Source organism: Rhea pennata, chromosome 5 (genome assembly GCF_028389875.1).
Source record: "Rhea pennata isolate bPtePen1 chromosome 5, bPtePen1.pri, whole genome shotgun sequence".
NCBI classification, from domain to species: domain Eukaryota; kingdom Metazoa; phylum Chordata; class Aves; order Rheiformes; family Rheidae; genus Rhea; species Rhea pennata.
Window position 1 is genome coordinate 2,432,049 of NC_084667.1, and position 14,673 is coordinate 2,446,721.

A 14,673-nucleotide genomic window follows, 5' to 3' on the forward strand; every position below is an offset into this window, starting at 1 on the left:
AGACGGGCCCTTCCCTGCGCGCCGCGGGGTCTGCGCGCTGCGGGAGAGCCGCCGCTTCCCGCGGCCCCGCAAGCGCCGTTCCCGCCCGACGGGGCGACAGCGGAGGGCAGCGCCGCCGGCTCGGCCCCCTCGTGCGAGGGCGTCGGGGAAAGAGCTGCGCAAAGCTCCTCACTTTCGCAGAATTTTGTCCCCTGAACGACAGCGGCGATTAACTAAGGGTGGGGGGAAAAAAAACATTTTTTTTTAAAGATGAAATAATACAAGCCAGCGCCTCCGAAATCTCACCGCCAACCAAACTCCTCGAAGACAACTACCCGGCGAAAAGGGGAAGAGAATTATTGCAGACCCTCTGCGCCGGGCTTGCAGCGGGAGCCGGCGCGGGCGCGGCTCGCTGCGCGTGTGCGCTGCGGCCGCCGGGATGCTGCTGCCTCTGCGGCCCCTTCTCCCACTAGAAATAAATACATAGAGAGAGATAATTTTTGGGGGGATCTGCCAGTAAACTTCTCCTCTCCCCCACCCCTCCTCGAAGCCGGGAGCAACCCCAGGTTGCTCGGCACCAAGTCCGGGCAGGTGGATCCTATTTAAAAAGTCCCTCTTCTTGTGCCAGAGGCGGCTCCGTGCGAAGCAGGACAGGATGAAGCCCGTTTCAAGCAGGACTTCACTTGTCTTCCACGGACTGCTCTGCAGAGAATATGCCTCTTCGGAGCGGAGACATTGATTTAATGCCTTGGGCTCGCACACAGAAAATATCAATCGACCGACCGCGATAAGGCAGCAGGTTTCACATACCAGCTTAGGAGCCCCGGCCGGGTGCAATGGAAATATTCGAGGCGCGGGTAATTAAAGGGTTTAAGCAGCCCGACGCGGCTCCAAACCTGTCGTAGATAAAGAGCGGAGCCTGTCGCGGACCTGCCCGTGCCCATCGCCACCCGCCACCAAGATTTTGCTCCTTCCCTGCCCCGTTGCAGGCGAGCGGAGGCTCCCGCGGCCCCCCGCCCTAGGGGGGGGATGTTAGACTCGTGTTAGACTGCGAAGGTCCCTCTCGCAGCGGATGCAGCTTTCTGTGCTTAGTTTAATACTTGAAAGTCAACAGCGGGCAGGAAAGCGCCCTCTTTTCCGTCCCACTCCTGGCAGCGGTGCTGGTGCTTTAATCCGGGGCCCTTAGCAGTAGCGGAAAAATAAACTGGCAGCGGGGTCGGGTAAGAAGCGAGCGCGCACCCCTCGCCCCCGGTAGCGAGCGGAGGGGAGCTGCTTCCGCGCGGCTTTCTCCAGGACGGGAGGGCAGGGCAGGGGGGCCACGGCTCGGCCCATGCCCGGGGGGGCGGCGGGACAGGGCCGCGGGGGGCCGCAGGCTCCGGCCGTCACCGCGATTCGCGGCGGCTTCGCCCCTCGGCTGCCGTCGAGGCGGCGGCGCCCCGCGCACACGCAGCCGCGCCGCCCTCCGCGCTGCGCCTCCTCCGAGCACTTTCTCTCCCGAGGTCGGGAGAGTCGGTGCAATCAAACCAATTTCCTTTACCCAAATTAAAAGGGGGGGGGGAAATAAAATAACAACAAATCCCCTCGGGCTGTTTTCTGAGTCCGAATGGGCAATACTGACATCTACAGTAGCAAAACAATAGGAGGGAGAATATTTATTGTAAGGAATTTGTTTAAAATTACCGGATGAGAAGATGATAAAAAAAAATCTGCCGTTTCTTCTCCATGAAATATAGTAGTGTAAATAAAATATAAGTAAATGCTAAAAGAACGGTGAAAAAAAAAAACAAAACACTTCAGCCTTTGGCTTAGCTTCAAATATTATTTTGAATTGTTGAGGAGAAGTTGAATACTCGAATGGTTATTGGTCCGTCAACACAAACCCGAAATAAATTAATTCCCTCGCTGTAACTCCAGCTAGCCTTTAAAAGAGCAATTGACTTTGTTTTAATTTTACAGCGATATTGTAGATAAAACACTTAATTGCGATAACAACGCACGTAGTAATATTTCTTTTCAGTTATGATAAGACGAGCTTTAGGCATATATCTGTGTGTATACGCGATTAATCACTCTGAAAAAAGATATTTCATTTTAAAAACAGAGACCTGATAAATACACACATTTGGTGTGCATTCAGGTCGATCATTTGAATCCGTGAAGGAATAATTTATCCTCTTATAAACACGAGATGGAAAGTTCTCTCAGGAGGCATATAGGTAAATATATTGTATTTATTAACATATATATAATTAATATGTATTTGTTTCCATGGGAGACGAGAGGAAATATACGCAACACACAACGACCAGGCGACAATCGTATCAGACTAGCGTGCAGAGAGTGCCTGGGGTAGGGAATGTACGCGTAAGTCCTCGTGAAACTCCCACGCTGCAATATTGTACTAGGAAATATTGGAGAGTGGTTAATAGCTAAAATAAAAATGCAATTAGTCTGATTAATGAAATGCCAACGGCGGCATTGTAAAAGGGGTCATTTTCCCCCTTAATGCAAACCCAAGCTCCTCAGTCTACTAGCAAATGCAGAATGATAACTAATAAAAATAGAATGAACATTTTCTGCAATTTGCAGGGTCGAAAGGTCCTTTTCAGCTGCAGAGCAATTTGAGGGAAGAGAAGACTGGAAAATGGAAGGCGATAAGAAGAAAACCTGCCTTTGTTCTCCCCGGTTATTTTCTACTAATTATTCTGCCCATTGTGACAAAGTAGCAGTTAAGGACAGATTAGTGCAAATAACCTCGCATTTCGCTCCCAAGCACTGCGACTTGCCGGCCCGAGCCGTGCCGTGGTGTTTGTGTTTCTCCCCTTCACCTCAAACAGAAACTTATTGAGATTTCAGATCTTTGAACTTTGGACGGATCAGACTGCCAGCCCTCACCTTTGTCTCCAGTCATTAGGATTTAAAACACATGTAGCCTCACGACAGGATCCATTTGGCTCTAAGGAAAAATTGCAACCTCCTCGCTTCTTCCCGTCCCCAAATTATTTAGCTTAAGTCATTGAAAGAACCGTTTCTCGCAACCGTTTCTGCAGCGGGAGCGCTGGTGACCCGGGTTTTGCCAGGACGGACTCTTTTAGGGAAAGCTCCTTGCCGTTTCCCCTCGTTATTTTGCCACTACCGCTTTATTAGCAGTAATCCATTTTTTTTCCCCCACGGAAGCCCCGCGTGCCCGCTCGGTGCTCAAAAGCGGGGCTGCCCGCGGAAGGGGAGTTATTGCCATTACTGCTATTATTGCCATTACTGCTATTATTGCTATTGCTGCTATTACTGCTGCTGCTGCCGCCGCTGTTACCGCCTTCGGGTGTGGGTTGCCCCCGCGTGTTCCCGGCGCCGCCAAGCCCCCACCGAGGCCCCCGCGCGCGGCCGCTCCGAGCCGCGGCTGGACGGGGCCGGAGGAAGGGGGGGGGGGGGGGGCTGCACTTCAGCTTGCAAAATCATCCCGCTTCGGACACCCCAGGGCGACGAAGGGATGCCGAGCCCGCCCGCATCATCCCGCCCAGGTGGGCGAGGCCCCCTCCCTTCGCCAGCCAGCAGGCAGGGCCGGCGCGGGGGTGCTCCCGCGGGGCTGGCCCCCGCCGTCGGAGGCTTCAGCCTGTGCCCCGGGCGCCTGCGCGGGGAGCAGGATCCAGCCCGCCTGCCGCAACCATTTCTAGGGCAAACAGTGCCTCGGAGCCCCGCACGGCTAAGTGCTCCCCGGTGAACCATCTGCATTCGCAATCAACTGCTGAAATATCTTTCCCTCTTTATCCGCTCTCTTCTCGGAGCCTGCCCGGCAGGTTGCTAACACACATTTCCTCTGGTTATGACCGGCGGAAAATGTAAACACGGCGGTAACCAGGAGGTGGGCCTCCCTCTGCAAAGCGGCCTCTCTCCATAGCGACTCCTGGTAATGACCTCTTTAGCATAATAAAGCCCCGGGGGCGGGGAATCTTTGAACTGCGGGGCAGGAGATTGGAATAAGAGCTTGCCCAAACGTATTCAAATGTATGCAACAAGTTTTCTAGTTCTAAGGTTATCTGACGTGACCAACAAGCGTTGTCCCCGCTCCTTTTTCCTCTGCCTGGTAGCTTTATCTAAGGAAGTACTTTACAGCCTACAGGTATGTCAGTCACTGCGCTATATGAAATGGAAAGGGGGTAACAAAACGGTGCGACAAAACCAAGCCCCCGGCTCCACGTTTAGTAAAGGAAATAGAGAAAGGCTCCAGCTTCGAAAGCGGAGGTGGCGTCGCTTGCAAACACGCGCGGCAGCAGCCGGAGCATCGCGCCGCACGGCCCCGGCAGGGCCGTCCCCGAGCAGCAGCATCTCCTCAAGGCTCCCTTAAAACCAGCCCCGTCGGGGGCACCGGGGTGCAGAGAGGAAGGGGGGGGGGCGGGGAGAAGAGCCGCTAGCCGGTGCACAGCACAGCTCCCCCCCGGGCAATTGTTCCCCTGAGCCGCTATTAATGCGGGACATATGTTATCCGCAGGCAGCAGGCAGCGGTAAGACTTTGCCGTCTAACTTGTTGCTCAACTTACGAGGCGGTTCTCATCTTCTCATCAAAAGCCGCCGGTCTTTCTTCAGCCGTATGGACAAAAATGTGAACAACAATGCCCGCCTCCCCTCACTTCAAAAGCTGCCATCGCGGAGGCTACCCGGAGAATTTTCTCCCTGCCTTTCATTCCCAGTTTGAAAAAAGGCACTACAGGGCCGAGGCGCTCCTAATACTCTTTGATGGGGATTGAATTCATTATCTCCAATAACACAATTGTGCTTGGCCAACGAAAAGAGCAAAGTAATACTCATCTAGAATTAGAGAGCGGGGCTCAGAAGAAAGGGAGCAGGAGGGTTAGGGGGGCGGGGGCATTTCAAAGGGGAAAGGGGGGGAATGGGAAAACACCTATATCGAAAATCGGCTTGGAAGGAGGGGGTCCCCAGCAGTTTAAATTACAGAAGTGTATTAAGTGGTGCATTGTACGGATCAAGGCACGTTGGTGGTCTGACTGCGCATTCCTCCCCTTGCCGGCCCAGACGGCACCGGCTAGGTTAGCGCTGCTTGACATTTCCCTCCTCGGGATGGCCCCGGGCCGGGCGAGACCCCCGGCAGCTGCCCCGGCTCTCGGGACCCGCCCAGCTCCCCCCGGCCCCGGGACGCCGGGCCGGGCCGAGGTGCCGTCGGGGCGCCCCGCCGCTGACCTCGGGGACGAGCTCTGGGAAACAGCCACCAGCAAAGCCGGGGAACCGCCTCCCGCCACCGCGGACCGTCGGGGCACGCCGAAGCGCGTCCTAGACGCGACGGGGCGGGGGGGGGGGGGGGGGAGGGGAGGTGTCTCTCTCAGCCCCACACACGCACCCCAACACCGTCTCGGGCATCGGGCGTGCGAACAAACTCCGCCGGGCGTCGGCGCCTCCAGGGACGCCAGGAACAGCCCGCGCTGCCGTCGGCCTCAGCTTTCTCGGTGGAGGGCAAAACACGGGCGGATGAATGAATGAATGAGGGAGCGAATGAATGAAGGAAGGAGCGAATGAATGAATAACACACACATAAATAAATAAATAATCGAGCGCAAAAATCAACCGTTTGGAAAACCGCTGTGTTAATATGAGAGATTAAAATATTTGCCTGTTTGGCTTCCAGCGTAAATGTTTTCCATCGGATGTTATCCAAACAGGCTAATTTTCAAAGCCAAGCAAAATGCGGCAAGGAGCGGCTGGAGGCATCGCGGGCGCGAGCAGGGATCCCGCGGCCCTGCGCGGGCGCTGCCGGCGCCGCCCCTGCTCCGCGGCCGCGGTGAGGCGCGCTGGAGAGCCCGACCCACCCCCCTCCCCTTTCCCATGTGCGTTAAGGGCGGCAAAAACCGGTGCACCAGTGACCCAGAGGCCTCTCGAGGCCGCTCCGGGGATCTGCCCCCACCTGCCAAGCGCCAAGCTCCGCGGCGGGCGCCGGGGGCCTCTCCGCCACCGCACCCGCCCCGGGGACCCCGAGCCCGGGGAAGGGGCGCACGGGGCCGCGGCGGAGAGAGGGAAGGAGGGGAGCGCGGTTCTGCCAGCCCCGGAGGATCGCCGATCACGAGGCAAAGCTGACCTTGACGGGACCGGTCTGCGCGGATCCGCGCTCCTCCTTTTAAACACTCCCTGGGAGGGAAGGGTGCTCTAGCTTTTTTTTTTTTTTTTTTTTTTTTTTTTTTTTTTTTTTCCAATGAGTGTGGACCGAGATTGCACTGACCTCAGCAGAGTCCGAGGTTCAAGGATTTCAGGATATTTCCCACTTTGTTAAGTGCCTTGGAGGGGGTGTTTTTATTCGGGAGGGGTGCGTTTGTTTGTTTAAGGAATTAAAAAAAAATCTAGAAAAAGATGTTTCTTTTCCTTTGGAAAGCGGTGGCAAAATCGCCCAGTTTTCTGCAGAGATGGGCGCGAACTTCATGTTCTTCCCGCTGGTGTCTGTGTAGCCCGAGCATTTTCGTTGACGGGCTAACTGGGCATTTCAGCGCGTTCGCAGCTTACCTCCCTGTGCACGATGACTTCTCCAAAGTGTACATTAAATGAACACGCACTTAAATGTCCAAAAGTTAAGTTTTACAAAGCAGTTTTCCTGGACGGTCCGTGTTGCCATTTATACTTTTACACAATAGACTTTAATTGTTACAAGGGAGCTCTTTGGTCTGTGGGAAATAATTTGCTTTGTGCTGTAGCACAAACAGAGGCTTAGGAGTTCAGGTAAGGAATAAGCAGCAGCAACAACGTAATTCCTAGGCAACAAAGATCCTGCTTTCATGCCAAAGTTCCTTATAGCAAAAGGCAGGGCATGGCACCATGGCACCATCTCCAGCTCCATGGGCCAGTGGGACATTAAGTTGCCCTGGATTTCTTTTGGTTTTAAATCTGCCCAGGTTTTCCCACCTTTTATCTCTTCTTGGGCCAAAAGTTGTGTATAATAATATTCAGTGCTAAGTAAAAAATAAACATAAGAGAGTCGCCAAATTAGACATAATTCAAATTTTAAAATATCACGATTCAGCAAACAGAGACTGAAGGAAGTTCTGTGGATATCATTTTTACCAGCCCGTATTTCCAATGAAACCAATGCAAAAGCGAGTGGATTTCAAAGCATCATTTTCACTCGTGTTGACCACTGTTTCTTTCTTTTTTTTTTCTTTTTTTTTTCTTGCAATCACTGGAAATACGCCACATTCGGGTAGAAATAGTAAAACCCACCCAGGCTGAGGACGGAGAGCACCTTTCTCTTCCAGCGGCCGGAAAAGGCGCTGCTGGGGGCTGGCGGTGCAGTGCCGCGGGCCCGACCCTCGTCCTCCGTCCCGGCGGGGCCGGGGGAGATGCCCCCTTATTTCCGCAGCTCACCTAGTTGCCTCCTCATTCAGCCTACTTCAGCTGAGGGTTTAACCCAAACCCGCCCCGAATCCACCGTGGGGATGGCCGGTGGCAGGGGGAGACCCCGGGGCCGCCCCACAGCAGCCGCAGCAGCCGCAAAAAAAGCTTGAAACAAGCTTTTCTCGGCTCTTGCTCGGATTTTTAGAGTTTAGAAAAACTATATGTTTTCGGCCTCATCTTGATGTGATGAAAACACGTATAGTTTAGTTTTAGAACTTATCCAGGAATTCATATATAGAGAATGTAGATGGCATTTTTCACAAATTGTCTGATGGTGACGGTTCTTCGCATAACAGTCCTGAACTCTTTTGGCGAATACCTATTGATCTGAGTCCACTTCGGTCTGCGACACCAGCAGCTTTCACAGCAACTTTGGTCCCAGGTAGCATGCAAGACGTTGGTGTGTATTAGTGCGTTTCCTAAGGCATAAATGTAGTTCCCATTGCATGTGTTGTCTCCCTTCTAGAAAGGCTAGAACAGAATAAAAGCTATAGTGTGCATTAATTAGGAAGGACATAGACGGAAAGGAGTCACTCCCTTTCAGAATGGTTTAATTTCGGAAGAAGAAAGGTATTTGTACCAGCCGGGTAGATTGCTTGTGACCGGGCAATTTAAGAACGAATAATCAATACGTGTTTGGGATAGAGTCAGATCCTCCAGACTGCGACAAACACACTGCACGTGTCTGCGAGGTCGTTAAGTACAACAGTCCTGTTTCCATGCCAGCAACTTTTGTAAGGAATAAAAGAGAAGAGGGACAACCAAAGAGAAAGCATCAGTTGTCATTATGCTAAAAAGAAAAAAGGAAAAAAAAAAAAAAAAAAAAAAAAAAGAAAAAGTCGTTTTCCCAGTTCTCGCCTGGAAGTATCAATAACTCCTTTCAATACTGAGCTGCAAATCGCCGCCAAACCCCATGAAAGTAGTCAATATGCAGGCAAGACACAGAGCTCTTTAGTCTGCAGAAGCCACAGGCTCGAGGTCTCCTCATCTGCAAGGACCTGTGCTCCGTAAGCTTTGCGGTTTGGCACATGCAACGCGCCCCAGCCAGTATGAGCGTGGCAGGATACTTGGAAAATTAAAGATCTACATAAAAAAAAAAAAAAAAAGCTTTCCAAAATAACACGGGTTTAATTATAAAATCGTCGCTCCGGTTACCGAACCCGGGGGCGCCTCGGACTGACCACAGGAGGAATTAAAGCAGTTTTTCGGGTATTTTCCAGGAGGAGGGCGAAGCAGCCGTGCCGGAGCCGCGGCCCGCGGCGGCGCGCGGAGCGGGGCGCGGGGGCGGAGCGCGGCCGCGCACGGCGCCCTCCGCCGCCGCCGGCCGCCGAGCCCCGTCCCGCTGCCCGGAGACCTCCGCGCTCTGCTCCGCTCGCCGCGGACACGCACCGCGCCCGGCGGGGGGGCTGCACCGCCGGCGCAGCGTTACCGGGGGGCGGGCGCCGAGGCGGCGGCGAGAGGGAGAAGAAGAGGGACCTTCCCGTGCACGTTGGGGGGTTGCGGGCAGAAGCCGCCGCCTCCGCTTTCGCTTTTCCTTGGAGCCACTTTCACTTTCAGCCGCGGTGACGCGCCCGGGCTGCGGCTCCGCGGCGGGTGGGAACCTCCCGCGAAGCTGCCTGCCTGCCCCCTCTAAGGTGCTTTTTGTTGTTCTGTCCTTATTAAAAAAAAAAAAAAAGCAGCAGGTTTCCTAAAAAAAAAAAAAAAAAAAAAAAAAAAAAAAGAAATCGTCGAAATCGTCGAAATTTGCTTTCAATATAAGCCAACGGTCCCCGTAACAACTGTGAAATCAGGGCACCGGCACACGGTGGGCTGGCGCTGCGCGGGACTACGCTCGCCCATCCACGGCGGGTGCGAAATCTGATCTCGCTTCGGGTTCAACCGAAAGCCCAAAATGATTCATGCTTGACCATGCCTCCTTGATATTTCTTACTCAGATTTTTCCTGCTTCCTCCCTGCCGTCTCCTAGGGCACATTTGTTCCTTCAAAAACTCGAGCAGTGTAACAGCAACGCTATATGCAGTAATTCCTTGAAGAGGTTTATTATTAGTTGATCTAAAACAAAAACAAACAGCATTTCATAAAACATCTTTTGAAAGAAAAGCAGCCGGTGGTTGTTAAAAAAGGGGAGGATACACAGCAAACTACTCAGGCATTTAACAACATCCTCTCTTTCCTTGTAATCTGCACGATATAGCTGTCTTTATTTCATACAGTCACCACGAACGGCTTCTGCCTTCAGTTTTAAGAAGCTTGCTCTCCAGGTGACTGGCACCCCGCCGTGCTGGCACAGCGGTGGCACCACCCGCTGCCCTCTGCCAAGCGTCTGCCACATCTGCCTGCGCGCAGCAGAAAGGGCCGTGGGGGAAGCCAGCGCAGGGCCGGCCTTGCTCGAGGCCCCGGGGAAGCAGGGAGAGGGCCCACGGCTGCCGGAGCACTGGAGAACTGGGAATGGGAAGTGAGAGCGACGAGGACGTGGAGGAAACGGCTGGGCTGTGGAAGGAAGGGGCGTGAAGCAGAGGAAGGTCCACCAAGTGGTTACAAGTCAGGAGAAAGTGAGGGACCTTGGGAAAGGGAGGTGGCTGCGGGGAGCAGATGGCTGACACAAGACAGGGGACAGCGTGAAGGTGGACCACGCCTGGAGCAGCTGCCTGCCTTTTCTAGGAGGCCAAAAGCGGTTGACGGGCTGCTCCCCCAGCCCAGAGGACAGAAGACGCACGCTGGAAGTCCGCCTCTAAACAGCAAACAAGGAAGCTTGCTTTTTTATGCGTGTGTTTAAGGTTGAATTTTGACCCCAAGCTGACGTCATACAAATCAAGGGCTGGCCGCTTCCCTCTAAAGGCAAGAGAAATCCAAGGAATCAGGCTAAAAAACAAAAAGGGGGGGGGGGGAAGGAAAGAAAGTTATTAATGTTTAAATACCCCCTGGTTTGGGGGTGTAGGGAGAGGCTGACTCAGGGTTTTCCGAGACTGCTGTCGCCGTTGCCAGCGGTCAGGAGTAGAAACGACCCCGTATTTACAGTACTCGCCAGGCCCTCGATGGACCCTTGGAAGGACAGTCCCTGCTACTGCTCTGCACAGCCTAAGGACCAGGGAGACAGGATCACCAGGGTGTTTCTTGCTATTATAATGTCACACTGCTTCCAACAAGTTCGTTTTAAAGCATGTAAGAGCATGCGGAGCATACGGCTGCAAACGCTCCAAAGCTATAGGCAACGGAGACGCAGGTTAGATAAGGGGCTGGTTGGGTGGAGCTGGCGAACAATACACGAAAGTGCTTTTCTTTCACTGATCTTGGTTCAAATTAAGGTTAAATTCCAAGGGGAGTGTATTTTCTCTCACTCTTTCTCTCACTCCAGGAAAAGATTTTAAAGGGCATCATTTTCATTTTCAAAAAAAAAAAGGAGAAGAAAGAAAGAAAAATCACAAAGAGCGATACATGTTAATACAAATGTAGCATTCCACAAACCAGAGCTAAGAGCTGATCGTGACAGTTTGAGCACCTACAACTTTCATCCAGCCAAAGTAAGTTAAGTCGTTTTAGCACCTGGCAGGAGCAGGATTGATCCTGCTGTCAAGAGGTGGCTATAGCAAAAGCAGGACTTTATACAAGCCAGAGGGTGTCAATGCAGAAAGAAAGCTGATACACAAGGGTGGAAAGGGGGATTATGCAAATAATACACAGAATTTAAGTAATTTTTTTACCATAATGGCACAGTTCTTACTTTTTATGGCTTGGAAATCTGAAAGTAAATTAAATCCTCTTTGTGCATGTATATGACAGAGGAAAGTTGAATATGAAATTCAGAATTAAATCTACACAATTAGGTGCTGTATCTAAAGGAAAAAGTCAAGGCTTACCGCTGGCCACTCTGAGACCTGCTTTTGTTGAAAAAAAGAAAAAAAAAAAAGTTGGATCAGCTTCTGCACAAAGCAAACTTCATAGAATTTGTTTTGCAACCAATCCATCACTAGTTTTCCCCTTTGGAGTCAATGTTCCAGGGCACTGTAAGAAAGTGCAGCAGACTCCGTGTCATTCAAAAAACCCAAAGCAGAAACGCAGTCTCCTGTGATAAGAGCTCCCCAAAGCACGGGGGCAAAGGTGGCACACATTTAATGCTGGCTTTTCTTCTCTGGTATGACAAGAGCTCTTGAAAATCAAAGGGGAAGTCTATGGTTTTGATCCTATGAGATAGTAAGAGTTTGCTAGGGGGGAGCTCTTGGCCTTCAAAGGAGTCCCTAGGACCTCAGCCTACACGCTGCTCTCTAATGAGAGGTGTGCTGCCATTTCTGCCATGCTCAGAGCCATTCGTCTGCTGCGTGACTACATCTTTTAGGAAATAAAGGACATCTGAATATGTGACGTGCCAGAGCAAGCTACCATTTAGCTGCCAGTAATAAGGCCTTACTTGCCACACACGCTGTACACACTACAGAGACACAAAAACCAGACTATCCTTTCTGAGCTATTTTTCTCCCTTTCCCCATCAAAATAAAACATTTCCCCCCATCTGTAAATGTTCTTAATATTGACCTTCAGTGGCCCTCTATTACTAGAAGGCGGCTTCAATATGGACTTAATAAGCGATTGCTTTGTGCATCTTACACGATTTTCCAGTTCAAGGTAGCTGCGCTAGGTGTACCTCAACCAAAACATTAACACCCCTTGGGATACTGTGGGCACCAGCTTCTGCCACCTCACACCACTCCACCTACATGACATTTCTTTTGAAGCTGCAGAGCTCAGGACCCAACTGTGCTGCTTAATTAAACGATAGCAATTTAGGGCCCTTCAATGCCCTTGTTTCACGAACACAGACATTGCTGATGGACCTGAAAGCTAAGTTACCACCAGGTGACCGGGTACCCCTCTACACGTGAGGGACACTGTTGCCAGCTATGGCAAAGCCCACGTGAAATCAAGGTACAGCCTTGGGTATGTTGCCTGCCAGGGACAGCAGGTGCCCGGCACTGGCATCCGACACACTGCATTTCTGTTCTTGTCATATCCTTCCTTACATCTTTGAGGCCTTTTTTTGACCTCCTCTCTCTTGAACACGATCATGCAGTGTTTCTCAACCCCTTTTTTTCCATGGTCAGTGCAGAATCACTCTTCCTACTTACTGGCTGTCATCCCTCGCCGCCAGCTCTGCCCGCCTCTTGGAACGGTTCCCCGTCCGGCTAGTGCCAAGAACAGCCTCGCCCCCTCCCCATGAGCACAGCAATATCCCTGCCCATCAGATCTGTCCCCAGAATCACTTCTTTCCATTCACATTCCACCAACCTCCGCCCAGCCGCTATTCTTACCGGCCTAATCATCCTTTGACTTAGCTCAAATTACAGTGTAATTAAAATCACCATGGAACACAACTAAGCCAACAAGATTAACTGCACAATCACTTAGCTTTTATGTAGCAGCCTTTCTAGACACCTACCTGGCTTCAGCTCTTTTGACTACTGGACAGTCATGACAAGGACCAGTCTCCCTTAGGGCAGGGATCTATCGCTTGCTTTCCGTATCAGGGAAGAATCATGGCCAAGCAATAACCATACAGGACACAGGCAACAGCGTTAATGAAGCAGAGTTCATTAAAAGGAACCTCCTTCCTCTGTTTTACCACCTCTCTCCCAGCTTTCTCTCTCATTATCATTTCCCTGCTCAAGTCATTTCCTGTCTGGTCTCTCCCACATCCAGAAAACTTTAAGGGAGGAATGGACCACCAACACACCTACTCTGCTGGCTTGTCTAGAACCTTCTGAATGGTTGTCTTGCTGTTTCAGCCATTTCCTCCCCTGTCAAGTTTTACACAGCATGCCTCCAGGACTGTCAGTCTGAGTTTTTCAAGAATTAACTGATGAGAGGATAGGATCCTGGTGCATCTTTTCTCTTGGTCAGGTTTCATTTCAATTATGTAAGTTGATTTTTTCATTTAGATACTAGCTTCTTCCCATTATCTCCTTCTGCTATACTTCAATCCTTCTTTTCTTTCATTCCCACACTCTTGGCTTTTCCTTTGTAATCCCTATCCCCCTCTCCTTTCACTGTCACCCCATCCTGCTCTTCGTTTAGATCCTGCACAGCTTTCTTCTCTTCTTTTTCCTCTTTATCTCCCTCCAATTTTCCTTTTAGCAAGGCAAATTATTTTGACTCCAGACATAGCCTACTGTCTGAAATGCGAGCAGGTTCATTTAACAACACACAGAAAATTCAAGGTGACACAGCTGAATCAAGAGTGCAGGACACTTACAAAATGGGACACTGCCTCATGGAGCGCACTGACACTGAAACGGACTTAGCAGACGTACTGGACAACCCACTCAGCAGGAGAACATGGGGCTATGCTGTGCCTTAGAGAGCTAAGATGGTCCTTGGGATCAGGAAAGAACCCAGGAAGAGCAGGAAGAGTTCAGCTACATATCAAACGTGTTTGAGACCAGGAAAAGAGTATCGTGTGCTGCTCAAGCATCCATGAGCCCCAAAAATAGTATTCAAGAATACTTTAGTGTCTGAACAATATCTAGCAGGTGATACCAGAAGCTCACTCTCTTCAGCTCATCTAAGAGAAGATTAATAGGTAATCTATTCATAGTCTTCAGTTATCAGAGTGGGCAAGGATTCGGGAGAGTACATACATCTTTAAGTCATCAGGAAAAAGAAGTCTAATGAAGTCTACTGGTCTGGAGATGAAAAGAGACAAAAGCAGATTAGAAATCAAGTTCAGTAGCAACTAGATTTTTCATGGAGTCCCTTGTCAACAATTCGTGATTCCCCACACATCTGTAGTTCCACATGAAGGTCTGGGATTTGCTTTAGGGGTGGCCTCTCTCTCTCTAACCCGCCACGGTAGTAATAAGTGCTGGAGTGCTGGAATTGATGCACATTCGGTTTCACGGCTTTTCCAGGGTAAGTGCATTAGAAAAGCAACAACAAACAGAGGAGAAAGAGCCTGCCATATGTTTTTTTGTACATCAAACCATTCTATCAGGCAGGGTTTCCCTCATTTAAAATAACCAAGAGCTTTCAAAGACAAAAAAAAATCTTTCGAATGACTATACTGCATGTACATATTCTAATCACCATAAATTGATGATAGCTAGCTAGATACTTGTGTTGTGTATGAATCACTTAGGTAAAAAAGTAGGTAAAATAAAAAGCAAAGACATAATTTGTAAGTATTGCTAGTGGGAAGGTGGAAGGAGGGAAAAGGACACATCCACATAGGTGGTGATGTATCTCCTACACATTCTGGGTCAAGGGAGCAACATGTGGTTGAGCCTGCCAGACCTCTTTGCTACTAATGGCTAGCAAGAG